General features: G+C 66.6%; 1 long non-coding RNA gene across 1 annotated transcript in view; it reads right to left on the reverse strand.

The window, feature by feature from the left end:
* LOC140386612 (uncharacterized) overlaps positions 1 to 19974 on the reverse strand; it is a 244569-nt gene extending 224595 nt beyond the window's left edge. The window contains exon 1 of the long non-coding RNA XR_011933638.1: positions 19312 to 19974. This is a non-coding gene — a long non-coding RNA (uncharacterized lncRNA). The remainder of the gene's footprint in view (positions 1 to 19311) is intronic.
* Between the last annotated feature and the right edge of the window lie 2738 nt (positions 19975 to 22712).

Consider the following 22712-nt stretch of genomic DNA (forward strand, 5'->3'; position numbering starts at 1 on the left):
GCATTGAGGTACGTAGGGAAGAGGTGTTGGCAATTCTGGACAGGCTGAAAATAGATAAGTCCCCGGGACCTGATGGGATTTATCCTAGGATTCTCTGGGAGGCCAGGGAAGAGATTGCTGGACCTTTGGCTTTGATTTTTATGTCATCATTGGCGACAGGAATAGTGCCAAAGGACTGGAGGACAGCAAATGTGGTCCCTTTGTTCAAAAAGGGGAGCAGAGACAACCCCAGCAACTATAGACCAGTGAGCCTCACGTCTGTAGTGGGTAAAGTCTTGGAGGGGATTATAAGAGACAAGATTTATAATCATCTAGATAGGAATAATATGATCAGGGATAGTCAGCATGGCTTTGTGAAGGGTAGGTCATGCCTCACAAACCTTATTGAGTTCTTTGAGAAGGTGACTGAACAGGTAGATGAGGGTAGAGCAGTTGATGTGGTGTATATGGATTTCAGCAAAGCGTTTGATAAGGTTCCCCACGGTAGGCTATTGCAAAAAATACGGAGGCTGGGGATTGAGGGTGATTTAGAGATGTGGATCAGAAATTGGCTAGCTGAAAGAAGACAGAGGGTGGTGGTTGATGGGAAATGTTCAGAATGGAGTACAGTCACAAGTGGAGTACCACAAGGATCTGTTCTGTGGCCATTGCTGTTTGTCATTTTTATCAATGACCTCGAGGAAGGCGCAGAAGGGTGGGTGAGTAAATTTGCAGACGATACTAAAGTCGGTGGTGTTGTCGATAGAATGGAAGGATGTAGCAGGTTACAGAGGGATATAGATAAGCTGCAGAGCTGGGCTGAGAGGTGGCAAATGGAGTTTAATGTAGAGAAGTGTGAGGTGATTCACTTTGGAATGAATAACAGGAATGCGGAATATTTGGCTAATGGTAAAGTTCTTGAAAGTGTGGATGAGCAGAGGGATCTAGGTGTCCATGTACATAGATCCCTGAAAGTTGCCAACCAGGTTGATAGGGTTGTGAAGGCCTATGGAGTGTTGGCCTTTATTGGTAGAGGGATTGAGTTCCGGAGTCGGGAGGTCATGTTGCAGCTGTACAGAACTCTGGTACGGCCGCATTTGGAGTATTGCGTACAGTTATGGTCACCGCATTATAGGAAGGACATGGAGGCTTTGGAGCGGGTGCAGAGGAGATTTACCAGGATGTTGCCTGGTATGGAGGGAAAATCTTATGAGGAAAGGCTGATGGACTTGAGGTTGTTTTCGTTGGCGAGAAGAAGGTTAAGAGGAGACTTAATAGAGGCATACAAAATGATCAGGGGGTTGGATAGGGTGGACAGTGAGAGCCTTTTCCCGCGGATGGAAATGGCTGGCACGAGGGGACATAACTTTAAACTGAGGGGTAATAGATATAGGACAGAGGTCAGAGGTAGGTTCTTTACGCAAAGAGTAGTGAGGCCGTGGAATGCCCTACCTGCTACAGTAGTGAACTCGCCAACATTGAGGGCATTTAAAAGTTTATTGGATAAACATATGGATGATAATGGCATAGTGTAGCTTCGATGGCTTTTGTTTCGGTGCAACATCGTGGGCCGAAGGGCCTGTACTGCGCTGTATTGTTCTCTGTTAGCTCTCTCTCTCTTTACGCAAAGAGTGGTGAGGCCGTGGAATGCCCTACTGCAACAGTAGTACATTGAGGGCATTTAAAAGTTTATTGGATAAGCATATGGATGATAATGGCATAGTGTAGGTTAGATGGCTTTTTTTTTGGTGCAACATTGTGGGCCGAAGGGCCTGTACTGTATCGTTCTGTTCTATACACTCCCCCAGCCCCCCCCCCACACACACAGACTCCCCCAGACCCCCCACACACACTCCCCCAGCCCCCCCCACACACAAAGACTCCCCCAGCACGCCCCCCACACAATCCCCCAGCCCCCACACAGACTCCCCCAGCCCCCCCACACACACTCCCCCAGCCCCCCCCACACACACTCCCCCAGCCCCCCCACACACAGACTCCCCAAGCCCCCCCCCCCAACACACACTCCCCCAGCCCCCCCCACCACACACTCCCCCAGCTCCCCACACACACACTCCCCCAGCCCCCCCCCCCACCACACACACACACATTCCCCCGGCCCACCCCAACCACACACTCTTCCCCCAGCCCCCCCACCCCCACACACACACACTTCCACCAGCCCCCCCCCCCCACACACACACACACACTCCCCCCAGCGCCCCCCCACACTCTCACTTCCCCCAGCCACCCCCCCCTCCACACACACACACACACTTCCCCCAGGGACCCCCCCCCCACACACACACACACACACACTTCCCCAGGGACCCCCCCTCCCCAGGGACCCCCCTCCCCACACACACACACACTCCCCCCAGCAGCCCCCCCCAACACACACACTTCCCCCAGGGACCCCCCCCCACACACACACTCCCCCCGCCCCCCCCCCCCACACACTCATTTCCCCCAGCCACGCCCCCACACACACACTTACCCCAGGGATCCCCCCTAAAGACACACACACTCCCCCCAGCCCCCACACACACACACTTCCCCCAGCCCCCCCACATACACACTACCCCCAGCCCCCCCGACACACACTTCCCCCGTCCCCCACACACAGACTCCCCCAGACCCCTCACACACTCCCCCAGCCCACCCCACACACACAGACTCCCCCCCCACACACACTCCCCTAGCCCCCCCACACTCCCCCAGCCCTCCCACACACACTCCACCCAGCCCCCCCCACATACACACACTCCCCCCAGCCCCCCCACACACACACTCCACCCAGCCCCCCCCACACACACACACTCCCCCCACCCCGCCCACACACACACACACACTCCCCCCACCCCGCCCACAAACACACACACTCCCCCCGCGCCCCCCCCCCACACACACACACTCCCCCCCAGCCCCCCACACACACACTTCCCCCAGCCCCCCCCACACACACACACACACTCCCCCCACCCCGCCCACACACACACACACTCCCCCCGCGCCCCCCCCACACACACACACTCCCCCCCGCCCCCCCCACACACACACACACACTCCCCCCAACCCCCCCCTCCACACACAGACACTCCCCTCAGACCCCCCGACACACACACTTTCCCCAGGTCCCACCACACACAGACTCCCCCAGCCACCCCCACACACAGACAATACCCCCAGTCCCTCACACACACAGAGACTTGTCACAGTCCCCACCCACACATACACACTGCCCCCCAGCCCTCCCCACACACAAACCTCCCCCCACCCACACACACTACCCCCAGCCCCACAACACACGCACTTCCCCCCCACCCACACACAATCCCCCAGCGCCCCCCACGCACTCCCCCAGCCCCACACACACATCCCACCAGCCCCCCACACACACACACATCCCCCAGCCCCCCCACACACTCACTCCCCTCAGCCCTCCCCACACACACACTCCCCCCAGCCCCCACACACACACACTTCCCCCACCCGCCCCACACACATTCCCCAGCCCCCCCCACACACACACCCCCTCAGCCCCTCCCCCCACACACAGACTCCCCCAGACTCCCCACACACACTCCCCCAGAACCCTCACACACACATTCCCCCAGCCCCCCCACACACACTCCCCCAGCCCCCCCACACACAGATTTCCCCCAGCACCCCCCCACACACACTCCCCCAGCCACACACACACACACTTCCACCAGCACCCCCCCACACACGCACTCTTCCCCCAGCCCCCCCACACACACTTCCCCCAGCCCCGCCCCCCCACACACACTCCCCCCCAGCCCCCCCGACACACACTTCCCCCGCCCCCCCACACACAGACTCCCCCAGACCCCCTCCACACACTCCCCCAGCCCCCCCCCACAGACTCCCCCAACCCCCCCCACACACTCCCCCAGCTCCCCCACACACACTCCCCGAGCCCACACACACACAGATTCCCCCAGCCACCACACACACAGATTCCCCCAGCCACCACACACAGATTCTCCAGCTCCCCACACACACTCCCCCAGCCCACACACACACAGATTCCCCAGCCCACACACACACAGATTCCCCCAGCCACCACACACACAGATTCTCCCAGCTCCCCCACACACACTCCCCCAGCCCACCCCCCCACACACACTTCCCCCAGCCCCCCCCCCACACACACACACACTCTTCCCCCAGCCCCCCCACACACACACACACACACACACTCTTCCCCCAGCCCCCCCACACACACACACACTTCCACCAGCACCCCTAAACACACACACTCTTCCCCCAGCCCCTCCACACACACACTCCCCCCAGTCCCCCCACACACACACTTACTCCAGCCCCCCCCACACACACACTTCCCCCGCCCCCCCCCCCACACACACACCCCCCCCCCACACACTCCCCTCAGACCCCCCTACGCACACTTCCCCCGCCCCCCACACACACTCCCCCGGCCTCCCCACACACACACTCCCCCAGCCCCCCCACACACACACTTACCCCAGCCCCCCACACAAACACACTTCCCCCGCCCCCCTCCACACACCATCCCCCCCCACACACTCCCCTCAGACTCCCCTACGCACACTTCCCCCGCCCCCCACACACACTCCCCCGGCCCCCCAACACACACGCCCCCCGGCCCCCCAACACACATGCCCCCCAGCCCCCCCACACACACTCCCCCCAGCCCCCCCACACACACACTCCCCTCAGCCCTCCCACACACACACGCCACCCAGCCCCCCCACACACACACATCCCCCCAGACCCCCCACACACACTCCCCTCAGCCCCCCCACACACACACGCCCCCCAGCCTCCCCCACACACACACTCCCCCCAGCCCTCCCACACACACACACTTCCCCGCCCCCCCCACACACACATCCCCCCAGCTCCCCCCCCACACACATTTCCCTCGCCCACCCCACACACACTCCTCCCAACTCCCCCCCACACACACAGACTCCCCAGCCCCCCCACACACACTCCCCCAGCCCCCCCACACACACTCCCCCAGCCCACCCCAACCACACATTCTTCCCCCAGCCCCCCACCCCCCTCTTCCCCCCCCACCCACCCCCTCTTCCCCCCGCCCACCCTCTTCCCCCCCACCCACCCTCTTTCCGCCCCACCCTCTTTCCCCCTCTTCTCCCTCCCAACCCTCTTTCCCCCACACCCTCTTCCCCACCCCCACCCTCTTACCCCAACCCCACCCTCTTCCCCCCCACCCTCTTACCCCCCACCCTCTTACCCCCCCACCCCCACCCTCTTTCCCCACCCTCTTTCCCCCCACCCACCACCCTCTTTCCCCCCCACCCTCTCCCCCCCCCCCTCTTTCCCCACCCCCACCCTCTTCGCCCACCACCCTCTTTCGCCCACCACCCTCTTCCCCCCACCCACCTCTACCTTCCCCCCACCCTCCTCTTCCCCTCCACCCTCCTCTTCCCCCACCCTCTTCCCCCCCACCCTCATTCCCCCCCACCCTCTTTCCCCCCAACCTCTTCCCTCCCACCCTCTTTCCCCCACCACCCTCTTCCCCCCTCTTCTCCCCCCCACCCTCTTCTCCCCCCACCCTCTTTCACCCCCCCCAACCCTCTTCTCCCCCCCAACCCTCTTTCTCCCCCAACCCCTCTCTCTCCCCCCAACCCTCTCTCTCCCCCCAACCCTCTTTCCCCCCACCCTCTCTTTCCCCCCACACTCTCCCCCCTCTTCTCCCCCCCCACTCCACATACCCCCCACTCCACACTCCCCCCTCCCCCACTCCACACTCCTCCCCCCACACTCCACCCCCACCCCCTCTCCACACTCCCCCCCCTCCACTCCACACTCCCACCCCCCACTCCACACTCCCATCCCCCACTCCACACTCCCCCCCACTCCACACTCCCCCCCCCACTCCACACTCCCCCCCCCACTCCACACTCCCCCCCCCACCCACACTCCCCCCCACTCCACACTCACCCCCCCCCACTCCACACTCACCCCCCCACTCCACACTCACCCCCCACTCCACACTTCCCCCCCCACTCCACACTCCCACCCCCACTCCACACTCCCCCCCCCCCACTCCACACTTCCCCCCCCACACTCCACACTTCCCCCCCCCACACTCCACACTTCCCCCCCCCACACTCCACACTTCCCCCCCCCCACTCCACACTTCCCCCCCCCACACTCCACACTTCCCCCCCCCACACTCCACACTTCCCCCCCCCACTCCACCCCCCCCACACTCCTCCCCCACACTCCACACTCCTCCCCCACACTCCACCCCCACACTCCACACTCCCACCCCCAACTCCACACCCCCCACCACACTCTCCCCCGCCACAACACTGCCTCCCCCTCCCCCACACCACACTCAGCCCAACACTCCCCCCACACCCCCCACACTTCCCCCCCCTCTCCACACTCTCCCCCCCACTCCACACTCCCGCCCCCACTCCACACTCCCCCCCCCACTCCACACTCTCTCCCCCCCCACTCCACACTCTCTCCCCCCCACTCCACACTCTCTCCCCCCCACTCCACACTCTCTCCCCCCCACTCCACTCTCTCTCCCCCCCACCCACACTCTCTCTCCCCCCCCACTCCACACTCTCTCTCCCCCCCACTCCACACACTCTCTCCCCCCTCACACTCCACACTCTCTCCCCCCACCACACTCCCCCCCCCACCACACTCCCCCCCCACCACACTCACCCCCACCACACTCACCCCCCACCACACTCACCCCCACCACACTCACCCCCCACCACACTCCCCCCACGCCACATTCCCCCCCAACCCTCTGTCCCCCGCACCCTCTTTCCCCCTCCGCCACCCTCTTTCCCCTCCGCCACCCTCTGTCCCCCTCTTCTCCCCCCCACTCCACACTCCCCCCCCCCCACTCCACACTCCCCCCCCACTCCACACTTCCCCCCACTCCACACTCCCCCCTCACTCCACACTTCCCCCCCCACACTCCACACTTCCCCCCCCCACACTCCACACTTCCCCCCCCACTCCACACTTCCCCCCCCACACTCCACACTTCCCCCCCCCCACACTCCACACTTCCCCCCCCCCCCCCCCACCCCCCCCACACCCTCCCACCACACCTCCCCCCACACTCCACCCCCACACCCCACACTCCCACCCCCCAACTCCACACCCCCACCCCCCCACCCACACTCCCCCCCCCCCACACCACACTCCCCCCCCCCACCCACACTCCCCCACTCCCCCCCCCACACTCCCCCCTCCCCACACTCCCCCCCCCACCTCCACACTCCCCCCCACTCCACACTCCCCCCCACTCCACTCCCCCACACTCCCCCCCACTCCACACTCCCCCCCCCACTCCACACTCCCCCCCCACTCCACACTCCCCCCCCTCCACCTCCCCACTCCCCCCCCCCCACACTCCCCCCCACTCCACACTCCCCCCCCCCACTCCACACTCCTCCCCCCACTCCACACTCCTCCCCCCACCCACACTCCTCCCCCCACACCTCCCCCCCACTCCACCCCCCCCCCCACTCCACCCTCCCCCCCCCCACTCCACACTCCCCCCCCACCACACTCCTCCCCCCCACTCCACACTCCCCCCCCCCCCACTCCACACTCCCCCCCCCCCACTCCACACTCCCCCCCCCACTCCACACTCCCCCCCCCACCCACACTCCCCCCCACTCCACACTCCCCCCCCCCACTCCACACTCCCACACCACCTCCCCCAACACTCCACTCTCCCCCCCACCACACCACATCCCCCCCCCACACTCCACACTCCTCCCCAACACTCCACACTCCCCCCCCACCACACTCTTCCCCCCCAACACACTCTTCCCCCCCCACCACACTCTTTCCCCCCCCCACCACACTCTTTCCCCCCCCACCACACTCTTCCCCCCCCACTCCACACTCCCCCCCCACACTCCTCCCCAACACTCCACACTCTTCCCCCCCCCCCACTCAACACTCCCCCCCCCCCCACCACACTCTTCCCCCCCACCACACTCTTCCCCCCCACCACACTCTTCCCCCCCCACCACACTCTTTCCCCCCTCCACACTCCTCCCCCCTCCACACTCCTCCCCCCCTCCACACTCCTCCCCCCTCCACACTCCCCACCCCCCCCACCCACCCACACTCCCCCTCACACCCACCCACACTCCCCCCCCACCCACACACCCCCTCACACCCCCCCACACTCCCCCCCCCACCCCCACACACTCCCTCTCCACACTCTCCCCCCCACTCCACACTCTCTCCCCCCCACTCCACACTCTCTCCCCCCCACTCCACACTCTCTCCCCCCCACTCCACACTCTCTCCCCCCACTCCACACTCTCTCCCCCCCACTCCACACTCTCTCCCCCCCACTCCACACTCTCTCCCCCCCACTCCACACTCTCCCCCCCACTCCACACTCTCTCCCCCCCCACTCCACACTCTCTCTCCCCCCCACTCAACACTCTCTCTCCCCCCCACTCCACACTCTCTCTCCCCCCCACTCCACACACTCTCTCCCCCCTCACTCCACACTCTCTCCCCCCTCACTCCACACTCTCTCCCCCACCACACTCCCCCCCCACCACACTCACCCCCCCCCACCACACTCACCCCCCACCACACTCACCCCCCACCACACTCACCCCCCACCACACTCACCCCCCACCACACTCACCCCCCACCACACTCCTCCCCCCCCCCACCCCACTCCCCCCCCAACCCTCTGTCCCCCGCCACCCTCTTTCCCCCTCCGCCACCCTCTTTCCCCTCCGCCACCCTCTGTCCCCCTCTTCTCCCCCCCACTCCACACTCCCCCCCCCCACTCCACACTCCCCCCCCCCCCACTCCACACTTCCCCCCCCACTCCACACTCCCCCCCCACTCCACACTTCCCCCCCCCCACACTCCACACTTCCCCCCCCCCCCACACTCCACACTTCCCCCCCCCACTCCACACTTCCCCCCCCCACACTCCACACTTCCCCCCCCCACACTCCACACTTCCCCCCCCCACTACACCCCCCACACTCCTCCCCCACACTCCACACTCCTCCCCCACACTCCACACTCCCAACCCCAACTCCACACCCCCCACCCCCCACCCCCCACACTCCCCCCCCACTCCACACTCCCCCCCCCCACTCCACACTCCCCCCCCCACTCCACACTCCCCCCCCCCCCACCACACTCCTACCCCCCACTCCACACTCCACACTCCCCCCCCCACACTCCACACTCCTCCCCCAACACTCCACACTCCCCCCCCACCACACTCTTCCCCCCCAACACACTCTTCCCCCCCACCACACTCTTTCCCCCCCCACCACACTCTTCCCCCCCCACTCCACACTCCCCCCCCCACTCCACACTCCCCCCCCCACACTCCTCCCCAACGCTCCACACTCTTCCCCCCCCACTCAACACTCCCCCCCCCACCACACTCTTCCCCCCACCACACTCTTCCCCCCCACCACACTCTTCCCCCCCCACCACACTCTTTCCCCCCCCTCCACACTCCCCCCCTCCACACTCCTCCCCCCTCCACACTCCTCCCCCCCTCCACACTCCCCACCCCCCCACCCACCCACACTCCCCCTCACACACACCCACACTCCCCCCCCCCACCCCACACACCCCCTCAGACTCCCCCCCCCCACCCCCACACACTCCCTCTCAACACTCTCCCCCCCACTCCACACTCTCTCCCCCCCACTCCACACTCTCTCCTCCCCCACTCCACACTCTCTCCCCCCCACTCCACACTCTCTCCCCCCCACTCCACACTCTCTCCCCCCCATTCCACACTCTCTCTCCCCCCCACTCCACACTCTCTCTCCCCCCCACTCCACACTCTCTCTCCCCCCCACTCCACACTCTCTCTCCCCCCCACTCCACACACTCTCTCCCCCCTCACTCCACACACTCTCTCCCCCTCACTCCACACTCTCTCCCCCCTCACTCCACACTCTCTCCCCCCACCACACTCCCCCCCCCACCACACTCCCCCCCCACCACACTCACCCCCCCCACCACACTCACCCCCCCCACCACACTCACCCCCCACCACACTCCCCCCCCCCCACCCCACTCCCCCACGCCACATTCCCCCCCCAACCCTCTGTCCCCCGCCACCCTCTTTCCCCCTCCGCCACCCTCTTTCCCCTCCGCCACCCTCTGTCCCCCTCTTCTCCCCCCCACTCCACACTCCCCCCCCCCCACTCCACACTCCCCCCCCCACTCCACACTCCCCCCCCCCCCACTCCACACTCCCCCCCCCCCCACTCCACACTCCCCCCCCCCCACTCCACACTCCCCCCCCACTCCACACTTCCCCCCCCCACACTCCACACTTCCCCCCCCCCCACTCCACACTTCCCCCCCCACACTCCACACTTCCCCCCCCCACTCCACCCCCCCACACTCCTCCCCCACACTCCACACTCCTCCCCCACACTCCACACTCCTCCCCACACTCCACCCCCACACTCCACACTCTCAACCCCAACTCCACATCCCCACCCCCCACCCCCCACACTTCCCCCCCCTCTCAACACTCCCCCCCCCCCACTCCACACTCCCCCCCCACTCCACACTCCCCCCCCACTCCACACTCCCCCCCACTCCACACTCCCCCCCCCACTCCACACTCCCCCCCCACTCCACACTCCCCCCCCAACACACTCCTCCCCCCCACTCCACACTCCTCCCCCACACTCCACACTCCCCCCCCTCCACACTCCCCCCCACTCCACACTCCCCCCCCACTCCACCCTCCCCCCCCACTCCACACTCCCCCCAACACACTCCTCCCCCCCACTCGACACTCCCCCCCCCCCACTCCACACTCCCCCCCCCCCCCCCCCACACTCCACACTCCTCCCCACCACACTCTTCCCCCCCAACACACTCTTCCCCCCCCACCACACTCTTTCCCCCCCCACCACACTCTTTCCCCCCCCACCACACTCTCCCCCCCCCACTCCACACTCCCCCCCCACACTCCTCCCCAACACTCCACACTCTTCCCCCCCCACTCAACACTCCCCCCCCCACCACACTCTTCCCCCCCACCACACTCTTCCCCCCCACCACACTCTTCCCCCCCCACCACACTCTTCCCCCCCACCACACTCTTTCCCCCCACCACACTCTTTCCCCCCCACCACACTCTTTCCCTGCCCACCACACTCTTTCCCCCCCCACCACACTCTTTCCCCCCCCACCACACTCTTTCCCCCCCCACCACACTCTTTCCCCCCCACCACACTCTTCCCCCCCCCCACCACACTCTTTCCCCCCACCCACTCCCACCCCACTCCACCCCCCCACTCCACACACTCCCCCCCACTCCCCACTCCCACCCCACTCCCCACTCCCCCCCCACTCCCCACTCCCCCCCCCACTCCCCACCCCCCACACCACCCTCCACTCCCCACCCCCACTCCCCCCCACTCCACCCCCCCACTCCACACTCCCCCCCCCACTCCACACACTCCCCCACTCCCCACTCCCCCCCACTCCCCACTCCCCCCCCACTCCCCACTCCCCCCCCACTCCCACTCCCCCCACTCCCCACTCCCCACTCCCCCACTCCCCACTCCCCCCCCCACTCCCCACTCCCCCCCCCACTCCCCACTCCCCCCACTCCACACTCCCCCCCCACTCCAGCCACTCCCCCCCCACTCCACCCAGCCCACTCCACACTCCCCCGCCCCCACTCCACACTCCCCCACCCCCACTCCACACTCCCCCCCCCACTCCCCACTCCCCCCCACTCCCCCCCCACACTCCCCCCCCCACTCCCCACTCCCCCCCCCCACTCCCCCCCCACTCCCCCGCCCTACTCCACACTCCCCCACCCCCCACTCCAGCCACTCCCCCCCCCACCCACACTCCCCCCCCCACCACCCACCCACACTCCCCCCCCACAACCCACACTCCCCCCCCTCCACACTCCCCCCTCCACACTCCTCCCCCCTCCACACTCCTCCCCCCTCCACACTCCCCACCCCCCCACACTCCCCCTCACACCCACCCACACTCCCCCCCCCACCCACACACCCCCCCCCCACCCACACACCCCCCACCCACACTCACTCCCCACCCCCCACCCACACTCCCCACCCGCCCCCCCTCCACACTCCCCCCCACATTCCCCCCCCCACCCACACTCCCCCCCCCCCACCCACACTCCCCCCCCCCACCCACACTCTCCCTCCCCCCACCCACACTCTCCCTCCCCCACCCACACTCCCCCCCCCCACACTCTCCCCCCCACCCACACTCACCCTCCCCCACCCACACTCCCCCCCCACCCACACTCCTCCCTCCCCACCAACACCTCCCCCCCCCACCCACACTCCCCCCCCACCCACACTCCCCCCCCACCCACACTCCCCCCCACTCCACACTCCCCCCCCACTCCACACTCCCCCCCCACTCCACACTCCCCCCCCACTCCACACTCCCACTCCCCCCACCTCCACACACCCCCCACCTCCACACACCCCCCCACTCCACACATCCCCCCCCACTCCACACTCCCCCCCCACCCACACTCCCCCCCACCCACACTCCCCCCCCCACCCACACTCCCCCCCCCCATTCCACACTCCCCCCCCCCCGCCACCACACTCCCCCCCCCGCCACCACACTCCCCCTCCCCCCCACGCCACCACACTCCCCCTCCCCCCCACGCCACCACACTCCCCCTCCCCCCCACAACACTCACCCCCCCCACTCCACACTCACCCCCCCCCACTCCACACTCACCCCCCCCACTCCACACTCACCCCCCCCACTCCACACTCACCCCCCCACTCCACACTCACCCCCCCACTCCACACTCACCCCCCCCACTCCACACTCCACGCTCCCCCCCACTCCACAATCCCCCCCACACCCCCCCCCACCCCCCCCCCACACTCCCCCCCCACACTCCCCCCCCACACTCCCCCCCCACACTCCCCCCCACACTCCCCCTCCCACACTCCCCCTCCCACACTCTCCCCCCCCACTCCCCCTCCCACACTCACCCCCCCCACTCCCCCTCCCACACTCTCCCCCCTCCCACACTCTCCCCCCCCCCACACTCTCCCCCCCCCCCCACACTCTCCCCCCCCCACACTCTCCCCCCCCCCCCACACTCTCCCCCCCCCACACTCTCCCCCCCCCCACACTCTCCCCCCCCCCCACACTCTCCCCCCCCCCCACACTCTCCCCCCCCCCACACTCTCCCCCCCCACACCCCACACTCCCCCCACGCCACATTCTCCCCCAACCCTCTGTCCCCGCCACCCTCTTTCCCCCTCCGCCACCCCCTTTCCCCTCCGCCACCCCCTTTCCCCCTCCGCCACCCCCCTTTCCCCCTCCGCCACCCTCTTTCCCCCCACCCTCTCTTTCCCCACCCTCTGTCCCCCTCTTCTCCCCCCCACTCCACACTCCCCCCCCACACACACACTCCCCCCCCACACACACACTCCCCCCCCACACACACACTCCCCCCCCACACACACACTCCCCCCCCACACACACACTCCCCCCCCACACACACACTCCCCCCCCACACACACACTCCCCCCCCACACACACACTCCCCCCCCACACACACACTCCCCCCCCACACACACACTCCCCCCCCACACACACACTCCCCCCCCACACACACACTCCCCCCCCACACACACACTCCCCCCCCACACACACACTCCCCCCCCACACACACACTCCCCCCCCACACACACACTCCCCCCCCACACACACACTCCCCCCCCACACACACACTCCCCCCCCACACACACACTCCCCCCCCCACACACACACTCCCCCCCCACACACACACTCCCCCCCCCACACACACACTCCCCCCCCCCCACACACTCCCCCCCCCACACACTCCCTCCCCACACACACTCCCCCCCCACACACACTCCCCCCCCACACACACTCCCCCCCCACACACACTCCCCCCCCACACACACTCCCCCCCCCCACACACTCCCCCCCCACACACTCCCCCCCCCACACACTCCCCCCCCCACACACTCCCCCCCCCCACACACTCCCCCCCCCACACACTCCCCCCCCCACACACTCCTCCCCCCCCACACACTCCCCCCCACACACACTCCCCCCCCACACACTCCCCCCCCCACACACAACCCTCCACACACAACCCCCCACACCCCCACACCCCCCACACTCCCACCCACACTCCCCCCACCCACACTCCCCCCCCACCACTCACACTGCTCCCCCCCCCACCACCCACACTCCCCCCCCACCACCCACACTCCCCCCCCCACCACCCACACTCCCCCCCCCCACCACCCACACTCCCCCCCCCCACCACCCACACTCCCCCCCCCCCACCACCCACACTCCCCCCCCCCACCACCCACACTCCCCCCCCCCCCCACCACCCTCACTCCGCCCCCACCACCCACACTCCCCCCCCACCAACCACACACCACCACCCACACTCCCCCCCACCACCCACACTCCCCCCCCCCCCACCACCCACACTCCCCCCCCACCACCCACACTCCCCCCCCCCACCACCCACCACCCACACTCCCCCCCCCCCACCACCACCCACCACCCACACTCCCCCCCCACCACCCACCACCCACACTCCCCCCCCCCACCACCCACACTCTCCCCCCCCCACCACCCACACTCCCCCCCCACCACCCACACTCCCCCCCCACCACCCACACTCCCCCCCCCCACCACCCACCACCCACACTCCCCCCCCCACCACCACCCACCACCCACACTCCCCCCCCACCACCCACCACCCACACTCCCCCCCCCCACCACCCACACTCTCCCCCCCCAACCACCCACACTCTCCCCCACACCACCCACACTCTCCCCCACACCACCCACACAACCACCCACACTCTCCCCCACACCACCCACACAACCCCCCACACCCTCCCCCACACCACCCACACAACCACCCACACTCTCCCCCACACCACCCACACAACCCCCCACACCCCCACCCACACTCCCCCCCCCCACCCACACTCCCCCCCCACACCACCCACACTCCCCCCCACACCACCCACACTCCCCCCCCCACACCACCCACACTCCCCCCCCACACCACCCACACTCCCCCCCCCACCACCCACACTCCCCCCCCCCACCACCCACACTCCCCCCCCCCCCCACCACTCACACTCCCCCCCCCCCCACCACCCACACTCCCCCCCCCCCACCACCCACACTCCCCCCCCCCCCACCACCCACCACCCACACTCCCCCCCCCACCACCCACCACCCACACTCCCCCCCCCACCACCCACACTCTCCCCCCCCCACCACCCACACTCCCCCCCCACCACCCACACTCCCCCCCCACCACCCACACTCCCCCCCCCACCACCCACCACCCACACTCCCCCCCCCACCACCACCCACCACCCACACTCCCCCCCCCACCACCCACCACCCACACTCCCCCCCCCACCACCCACACTCTCCCCCCCCAACCACCCACACTCTCCCCCACACCACCCACACTCTCCCCCACACCACCCACACAACCACCCACACTCTCCCCCACACCACCCACACAACCCCCCACACCCTCCCCCACACCACCCACACAACCACCCACACTCTCCCCCACACCACCCACACAACCCCCCACACCCCCCACCCACACTCCCCCCCCCCCACCCACACTCCCCCCCCCACACCACCCACACTCCCCCCCACACCACCCACACTCCCCCCCCCCACACCACCCACACTCCCCCCCCACCACCCACACTCCCCCCCCCCCCCACCACCCACACTCCCCCCCCCCCCCACCACCCACACTCCCCCCCCCCCCACCACCCACACTCCCCCCCCCCCCACCACCCACACTCCCCCCCCCCCCACCACCCACACTCCCCCCCCCCCCCACCACCCACACTCCCCCCCCCCCCACCACCCACACTCCCCCCCCCCCCACCACCCACACTCCCCCCCCCCCCCCACCACCCACTCCCCCCCCCCCCACCACCCACACTCCCCCCCCCACCACCCACACTCTCCCCCCCCACCCACACTCCCCCCCCCACCCACACTCCCCCCCCCACCCACACTCCCCCCCCCACCCACACCACCCACACTCCCCCCCACACCACCCACACTCCCCCCCCCACCACCCACACTCCCCCCCCCCTCCCCCCACACTCCCCCCCCTCCCCCCCCACCACCCACACTCCCCCCCCTCCCCCCCCACCACCCACACTCCCCCCCCACCACCCCCACTCCCCCCCCCCCACCACCCCCACTCCCCCCCCCCCACCACCCCCACTCCCCCCCCCCCCACCACCCCCACTCCCCCCCCCCCCACCACCCCCACTCCCCCCCCCCCCCCCACCACCCCCCCCCCCCCCCCCCCCCACCACCCCCACTCCCCCCCCCCCCCCCCACCACCCCCACTCCCCCCCCCCCCCACCACCCCCACTCCCCCCCCCCCCCACCACCCCCACTCCCCCCCCCCCCACCACCCCCACTCCCCCCCCACCACCCCCACTCCCCCCCCCACCACCCCCACTCCCCCCCCCCACCACCCCCCCCTCCCCCCCCCCCACCACCCCCACTCCCCCCCCCCCCCACCACCCCCACTCCCCCCCCCCCCCACCACCCCCACTCCCCCCCCCCCCCACACTCCTCCTCCCCCCCCCACACTCCTCCTCCCCCCCCCCACACTCCTCCTCCTCCCCCCCCCACACTCCTCCTCCCCCCCCCCCACACTCCTCCTCCCCCCCCCCCACACTCCTCCTCCCCCCCCCCCACACTCCTCCTCCCCCCCCCACACTCCTCCTCCCCCCCCCCCACACTCCTCCTCCCCCCCCCCACACTCCTCCTCCCCCCCCCCCCACACTCCTCCTCCCCCCCCCCCCACACTCCTCCTCCCCCCCCCACACTCCTCCTCCCCCCCCCCACACTCCTCCTCCCCCCCCCCCACACTCCTCCTCCCCCCCCCCCACACTCCTCCTCCCCCCCCCACACTCCTCCTCCCCCCCCCCCACACTCCTCCTCCCCCCCCCCACACTCCTCCTCCCCCCCCCCCACACTCCTCCTCCCCCCCCACACTCCTCCTCCCCCCCCCCACACTCCTCCTCCCCCCCCCCACACTCCTCCTCCCCCCCCCCCACACTCCTCCTCCCCCCCCCCCACACTCCTCCTCCCCCCCCCCCCACACTCCTCCTCCCCCCCCCCCCCACACTCCTCCTCCCCCCCCCCACACTCCTCCTCCCCCCCCCCACACTCCTCCTCCCCCCCCCCCACACTCCCCCCCCCCCCCACACTCCCCCCCCCCCCACACTCCCCCCCCCCCCACACTTCCCCCCCCCCCACACTTCCCCCCCCCACACACTTCCCCCCCACACACTTCCCCCCCACACACTTCCCCCCCACACACCCCACCACCCACACACCCCCCCCACCACCCCCCCCACCCACACACTCCCCCCCCCCACCCACACTCCCCCCCCCCACCCACACTCCCCCCCACCACCCACACTCCCCCCACCACCCACACACCTCCCCCCCACCACCCACACACCTCCCCCCCACCACCCACACACTCCACCCCCCACCACCCACACACTCCACCCCCCCACCACCCACACCCCCCCCACCACCCACACTCCCCCCCCCACAATCCCCCCCACACTTCCCCCCCACCCTTCCCAACACACCACCCACACCCCCCCCCACCACCCACACCCCCCCCCCCACCACCCACACACTCCCCCCCACCACCCACACACTCCCCCCCACCACCCACACACTCCCCCCCACCACCCACACACTCCCCCCCACCACCCACACACCTCCCCCCCCCCACCACCCACACACTCCCCCCCACCACCCACACACCTCCCCCCCCCCACCACCCACACACTCCACCCCCCCCACCACCCACCCCCCCCCCCACCACCCACACTCCCCCCACCACCCACACTCCCCCCCCCACAATCCACCCCACACTTCCCCCCCACCCTTCCCAACACACCACCCACACCCCCCCCCACCACCCACACCCCCCCCCACCACCCACACCCCCCCCCACCACCCACACACTCCCCCCCACCACCCACACACTCCCCCCCCACCACCCACACTCTCCCCCCCCACCACCCACACTCCCCCCCCACCCTTCCCAACACACCACCCACACCCCTCCCACCACCCACACCCCTCCCACCACCCACACCCCTCCCCACCACCCACACCCCCCCCCACCACCCACACCCGCCCCCACCACCCACACCCCCCCCACCACCCACACCCCCCCCCACCACCCACACACTCCCCCCCCCACCACCCACACTCCCCCCCCCCACAATCCCCCCCACCACCCACACCCCCCCCCACCCCCACCCCACCCCCCACACCCCCCACACCCCCCCCACCACCCACACCCCCCCCCCACCCCCACCCCACCCCCCACACCCCCCACACCCCCCCCACCACCCACACCCCCCCCACCACCCACACACTCCCCCCCCCCCACCACCCACACTCCCCCCCCCACAATCCCCCCCACCACCCACACCCCCCCCCCACCACCCCCACCCCACCCACCCCACCCCCACCCCCCACACACCTCCCCCCACCCCCCACACACTCCCCCCCCCCCCACCACCCACACTCCCCCCCCCACAATCCCCCCCACCACCCACACCCCCCCCCACCACCCCCACCCCACCCCCCACACCCCCCACAGCCCCCCACCCCACCCCCACCCCCCACACACCTCCCCCCCACCCCCCACACACTCCACCCCCCCACCACCCACACCCCCCACCACCCACACCCCCCCCACCACCCACACCCCCCCCACCACCCACACTTCCCCCCCACAATCCCCCCCACACTTCCCAACACACCACCCACACCCCCCCCACCTCCCACACACTCCCCCCCACCACCCACACACTCCCCCCCCACCCCCCACACTCCCCCCCCCACACCCACACCCCCCCCACCACCCACACCCCCCCCACCACCCACACACTCCCCCCCCCACCACCCACACTCCCCCCCCCCACCACCCACACTCCCCCCCGCAATCCCCCCCACACCCCCCCCCACTTCTCCCCCCCCCCCACCACCCACACACTCCCCCCCCACCACCCACACTCCCCCCCCGCAATCCCCCCCACACCCCCCCCCCGCAATCCCCCCCACACCCCCCCCCCACTTCTCCCCCCCACACCCCCCCCCCCCCGCCCCCAGCCAAGGCCTTCACCCCGCTGCCCAGGACGCGGAAGGCGGCGGCAGTGGTAGATGAGCAGCACTTACTGAATGAATGAAGCTGTGCCCAGCAGTGCGGCCTGATGCCTCGAATGGTGCGGACGCTCCCAGGCTTGTCAACGCAGACCGTCTCCCTCCTGCTCAACATAAAGCTGCAGATTGTACAATCCCGGACACAGGCCACAGAGCTGTGAGCGGGGGCGAGGGGGACGCTGGCCGTGCAAGGAGCAATCCTCTTCAAAAAGCCGGCACAACCCAGGAGCCGGGCAGAGACACACAGCACACACGAAAATCCAATTCCAATGGTTCCTTGGCAGCCACCGAGAGAATCATTAATCACACACACAGAATGTAACAGGCTTTGCTTTTCAGCACCAGCTCCTTGGTTTTGCTGGTTGGTGGAGGGGGGGCGCGCGGTGGGAGGGGGTTTGCTGCTCTCTCCCCCTGTCTCTGTGTCTCCCCCTCTCCCTCTCTCCCTCTGTCAGTCCAGCCCTGGTTGAAGCAGCAGCATCTCAGCAGCAACATTCACCTTCCATCGGCAGTCTCCGCTTCATACATCCCAACTCCGGAGGGATAAGGACGGATTGCAGCAGGGGAGAGGGCGATGCAATTCCCACTCCCTCCCCGCCAAAAAGCCCTCCCCGACAATGTCATGGCTTTGCGGAGAACGGAAGAGGGTAGCAGAAAGCAGCGGCCAGCAGCCGAGTGTGTGTGAGGGAATGAGGTGAGGTGAGGTAGGGTAGGGGGGGGGGGGGTGGCCTGTCTCACATATTGCTTGGTGTCGGAGCCTGGTGTGCAGCAGCCGAATACACCGAGCCGCGGGGAATGGGCTTGGAAACCCCTTCCACAGCACTGCTTAAAATGGCAGTCGGACCCACACACACACACACACTGACACACACACACACACATACACTGACACACACACAAACACACACACTGACACAAACACACTGACACACACACTGACACAAACACACACACTGACATACATACACACACACACTGACATACATACACACACAGGCACTGAATCATGCACAAAGACACTGACACACACACACACACTGACACATAGGCACGGACACACATACACATTGACACACAAACTGACACTCACACTGACACGCACACTGACACACACATTGAGACACACAAACGCTGACACACACACTGACACTCACACTGACACACACATTGACACACTCACAGTGACACTGGCACACACACTGACACACTCACACTGACACACATTGACACACTCACAGTGACACTGGCACCCACACTGACACACATTGACACACATACACTGACACACACTCACTGACACACACTCACTGACACACACACAGGCTCATGCACACTGACACACACTCACAGACACACACACACTGACATGGACACACACTGGCACACACACACAAACTCTCACAGGCACACACACACACACACGCACTGACGCACTCATTCACTGACACACACACACTGACACAAAAACACACACTGACACACACAATGACACACTGACATACATACACACACACACTGACTCACACACACGCTGACACACTACACACACACGTTAACACACATACACTGACACACACACTGAATCATGCACAAAGACACTGACACACACAGTCACTGACACACACTCAATGACACACACACACACACTGACACACACACACACTGACATACTGACACACACACTGGCACACACACACTGACACACACACATTAATGCACTGACACACACACACACTCTGACACAGGCATTTACACACTGACACACACACACACTGACACACAAACACACTGACATACACACACACATACACACTGGCACACACACACTGACACACACATACACTGACACACAGGCACGGACACACATACACACACAAGCACACACACACTGACCCACACACAAACTAACACACACTGACACACTCACACTGACATTGACACGCACACTGACACACTCACACTGACATTGACACGCACACTGACACACTCACAGTGACACTGACACATTCACACTGACACACATACTGACACACATACTGACACACACACACTCACAGGCTCATGCACACTGACACACACACATACTGACACACACACACTGACACACACACACATTGATACACTGATACACACACTGACACAAACACACACTGACACAGGCATTCACACACACACTGACACACACGCACACTGACATACACACACACTTACACACACACACATTGACGCACACTGGCACTCTGACACACACTGACAAACACACAGACACACCCGCACACACACTGACACACACACAGACACACACACACATTGATAGACTGGCACACACTCACTGACACACACTCACTGGCACACTCACACGGACATGGCCACACACACACTGACACACACACGCTGAGACACACACTGACAGACTGACATACATACACACACACACACACTGACACACGCACACTGTCATGCACACTGACACACACACATTGATAGACTGACACACGCACTGACACACACACACACACAATGACACAGGCATTCACACACACATACACTGACACACTAGCACACACTGTCACACACACTGATTCACTGACACACTGACACACACAAACTGACACACACACAGACACACACACTCACACAGGCTGACACACACAGATACTCACACACCGATACACTGACACACACCACACTCACAAACAAATGGACACACACACACTGACACACACGCACACTGACACACACACACACACATACTGACACACTCACACACAGACTCACTGACATTCTGACACGCACACTGACACACTCACACCCTGACACACACACTGACATACTGACACACACTCACGCTGACACAGACACTGACACACATACACACACACAGTCACTCACACTGACATGCACACACACTGACACACTCACACGTTGACACACACACTGACACACACTGAGACACACACAGTGACACACACACTGACACACACACACACTGACACACACACACACATTGATAGACTGGCACACACTCACTGACACACTCACACGGACATGGCCACACACACGCTGAGACACACACTGACAGACTGACATACATACACACACACACTGACACACACACACACTGACACACGCACACTGTCATGCACACATTGATAGACTGACACACGCACTGACACACACACACTCTGACACAGGCATTCACACACACACATACACTGACACACTAGCACACACTGTCACACACACTGATTCACTGACATACTGACACACACAAACACTGACACACACACACAGGCTGACACACACAGATACTCACACACCGATACACTGACACACACCACTGTCACACACACTGATTCACTGACATGCTGACACACACACAGGCTGACACACACAGATACTCACACACCGATACACTG

The sequence above is a fragment of the Scyliorhinus torazame genome, chromosome 12 (genome assembly GCF_047496885.1).
Source record: "Scyliorhinus torazame isolate Kashiwa2021f chromosome 12, sScyTor2.1, whole genome shotgun sequence".
Lineage (NCBI taxonomy): Eukaryota > Metazoa > Chordata > Chondrichthyes > Carcharhiniformes > Scyliorhinidae > Scyliorhinus > Scyliorhinus torazame.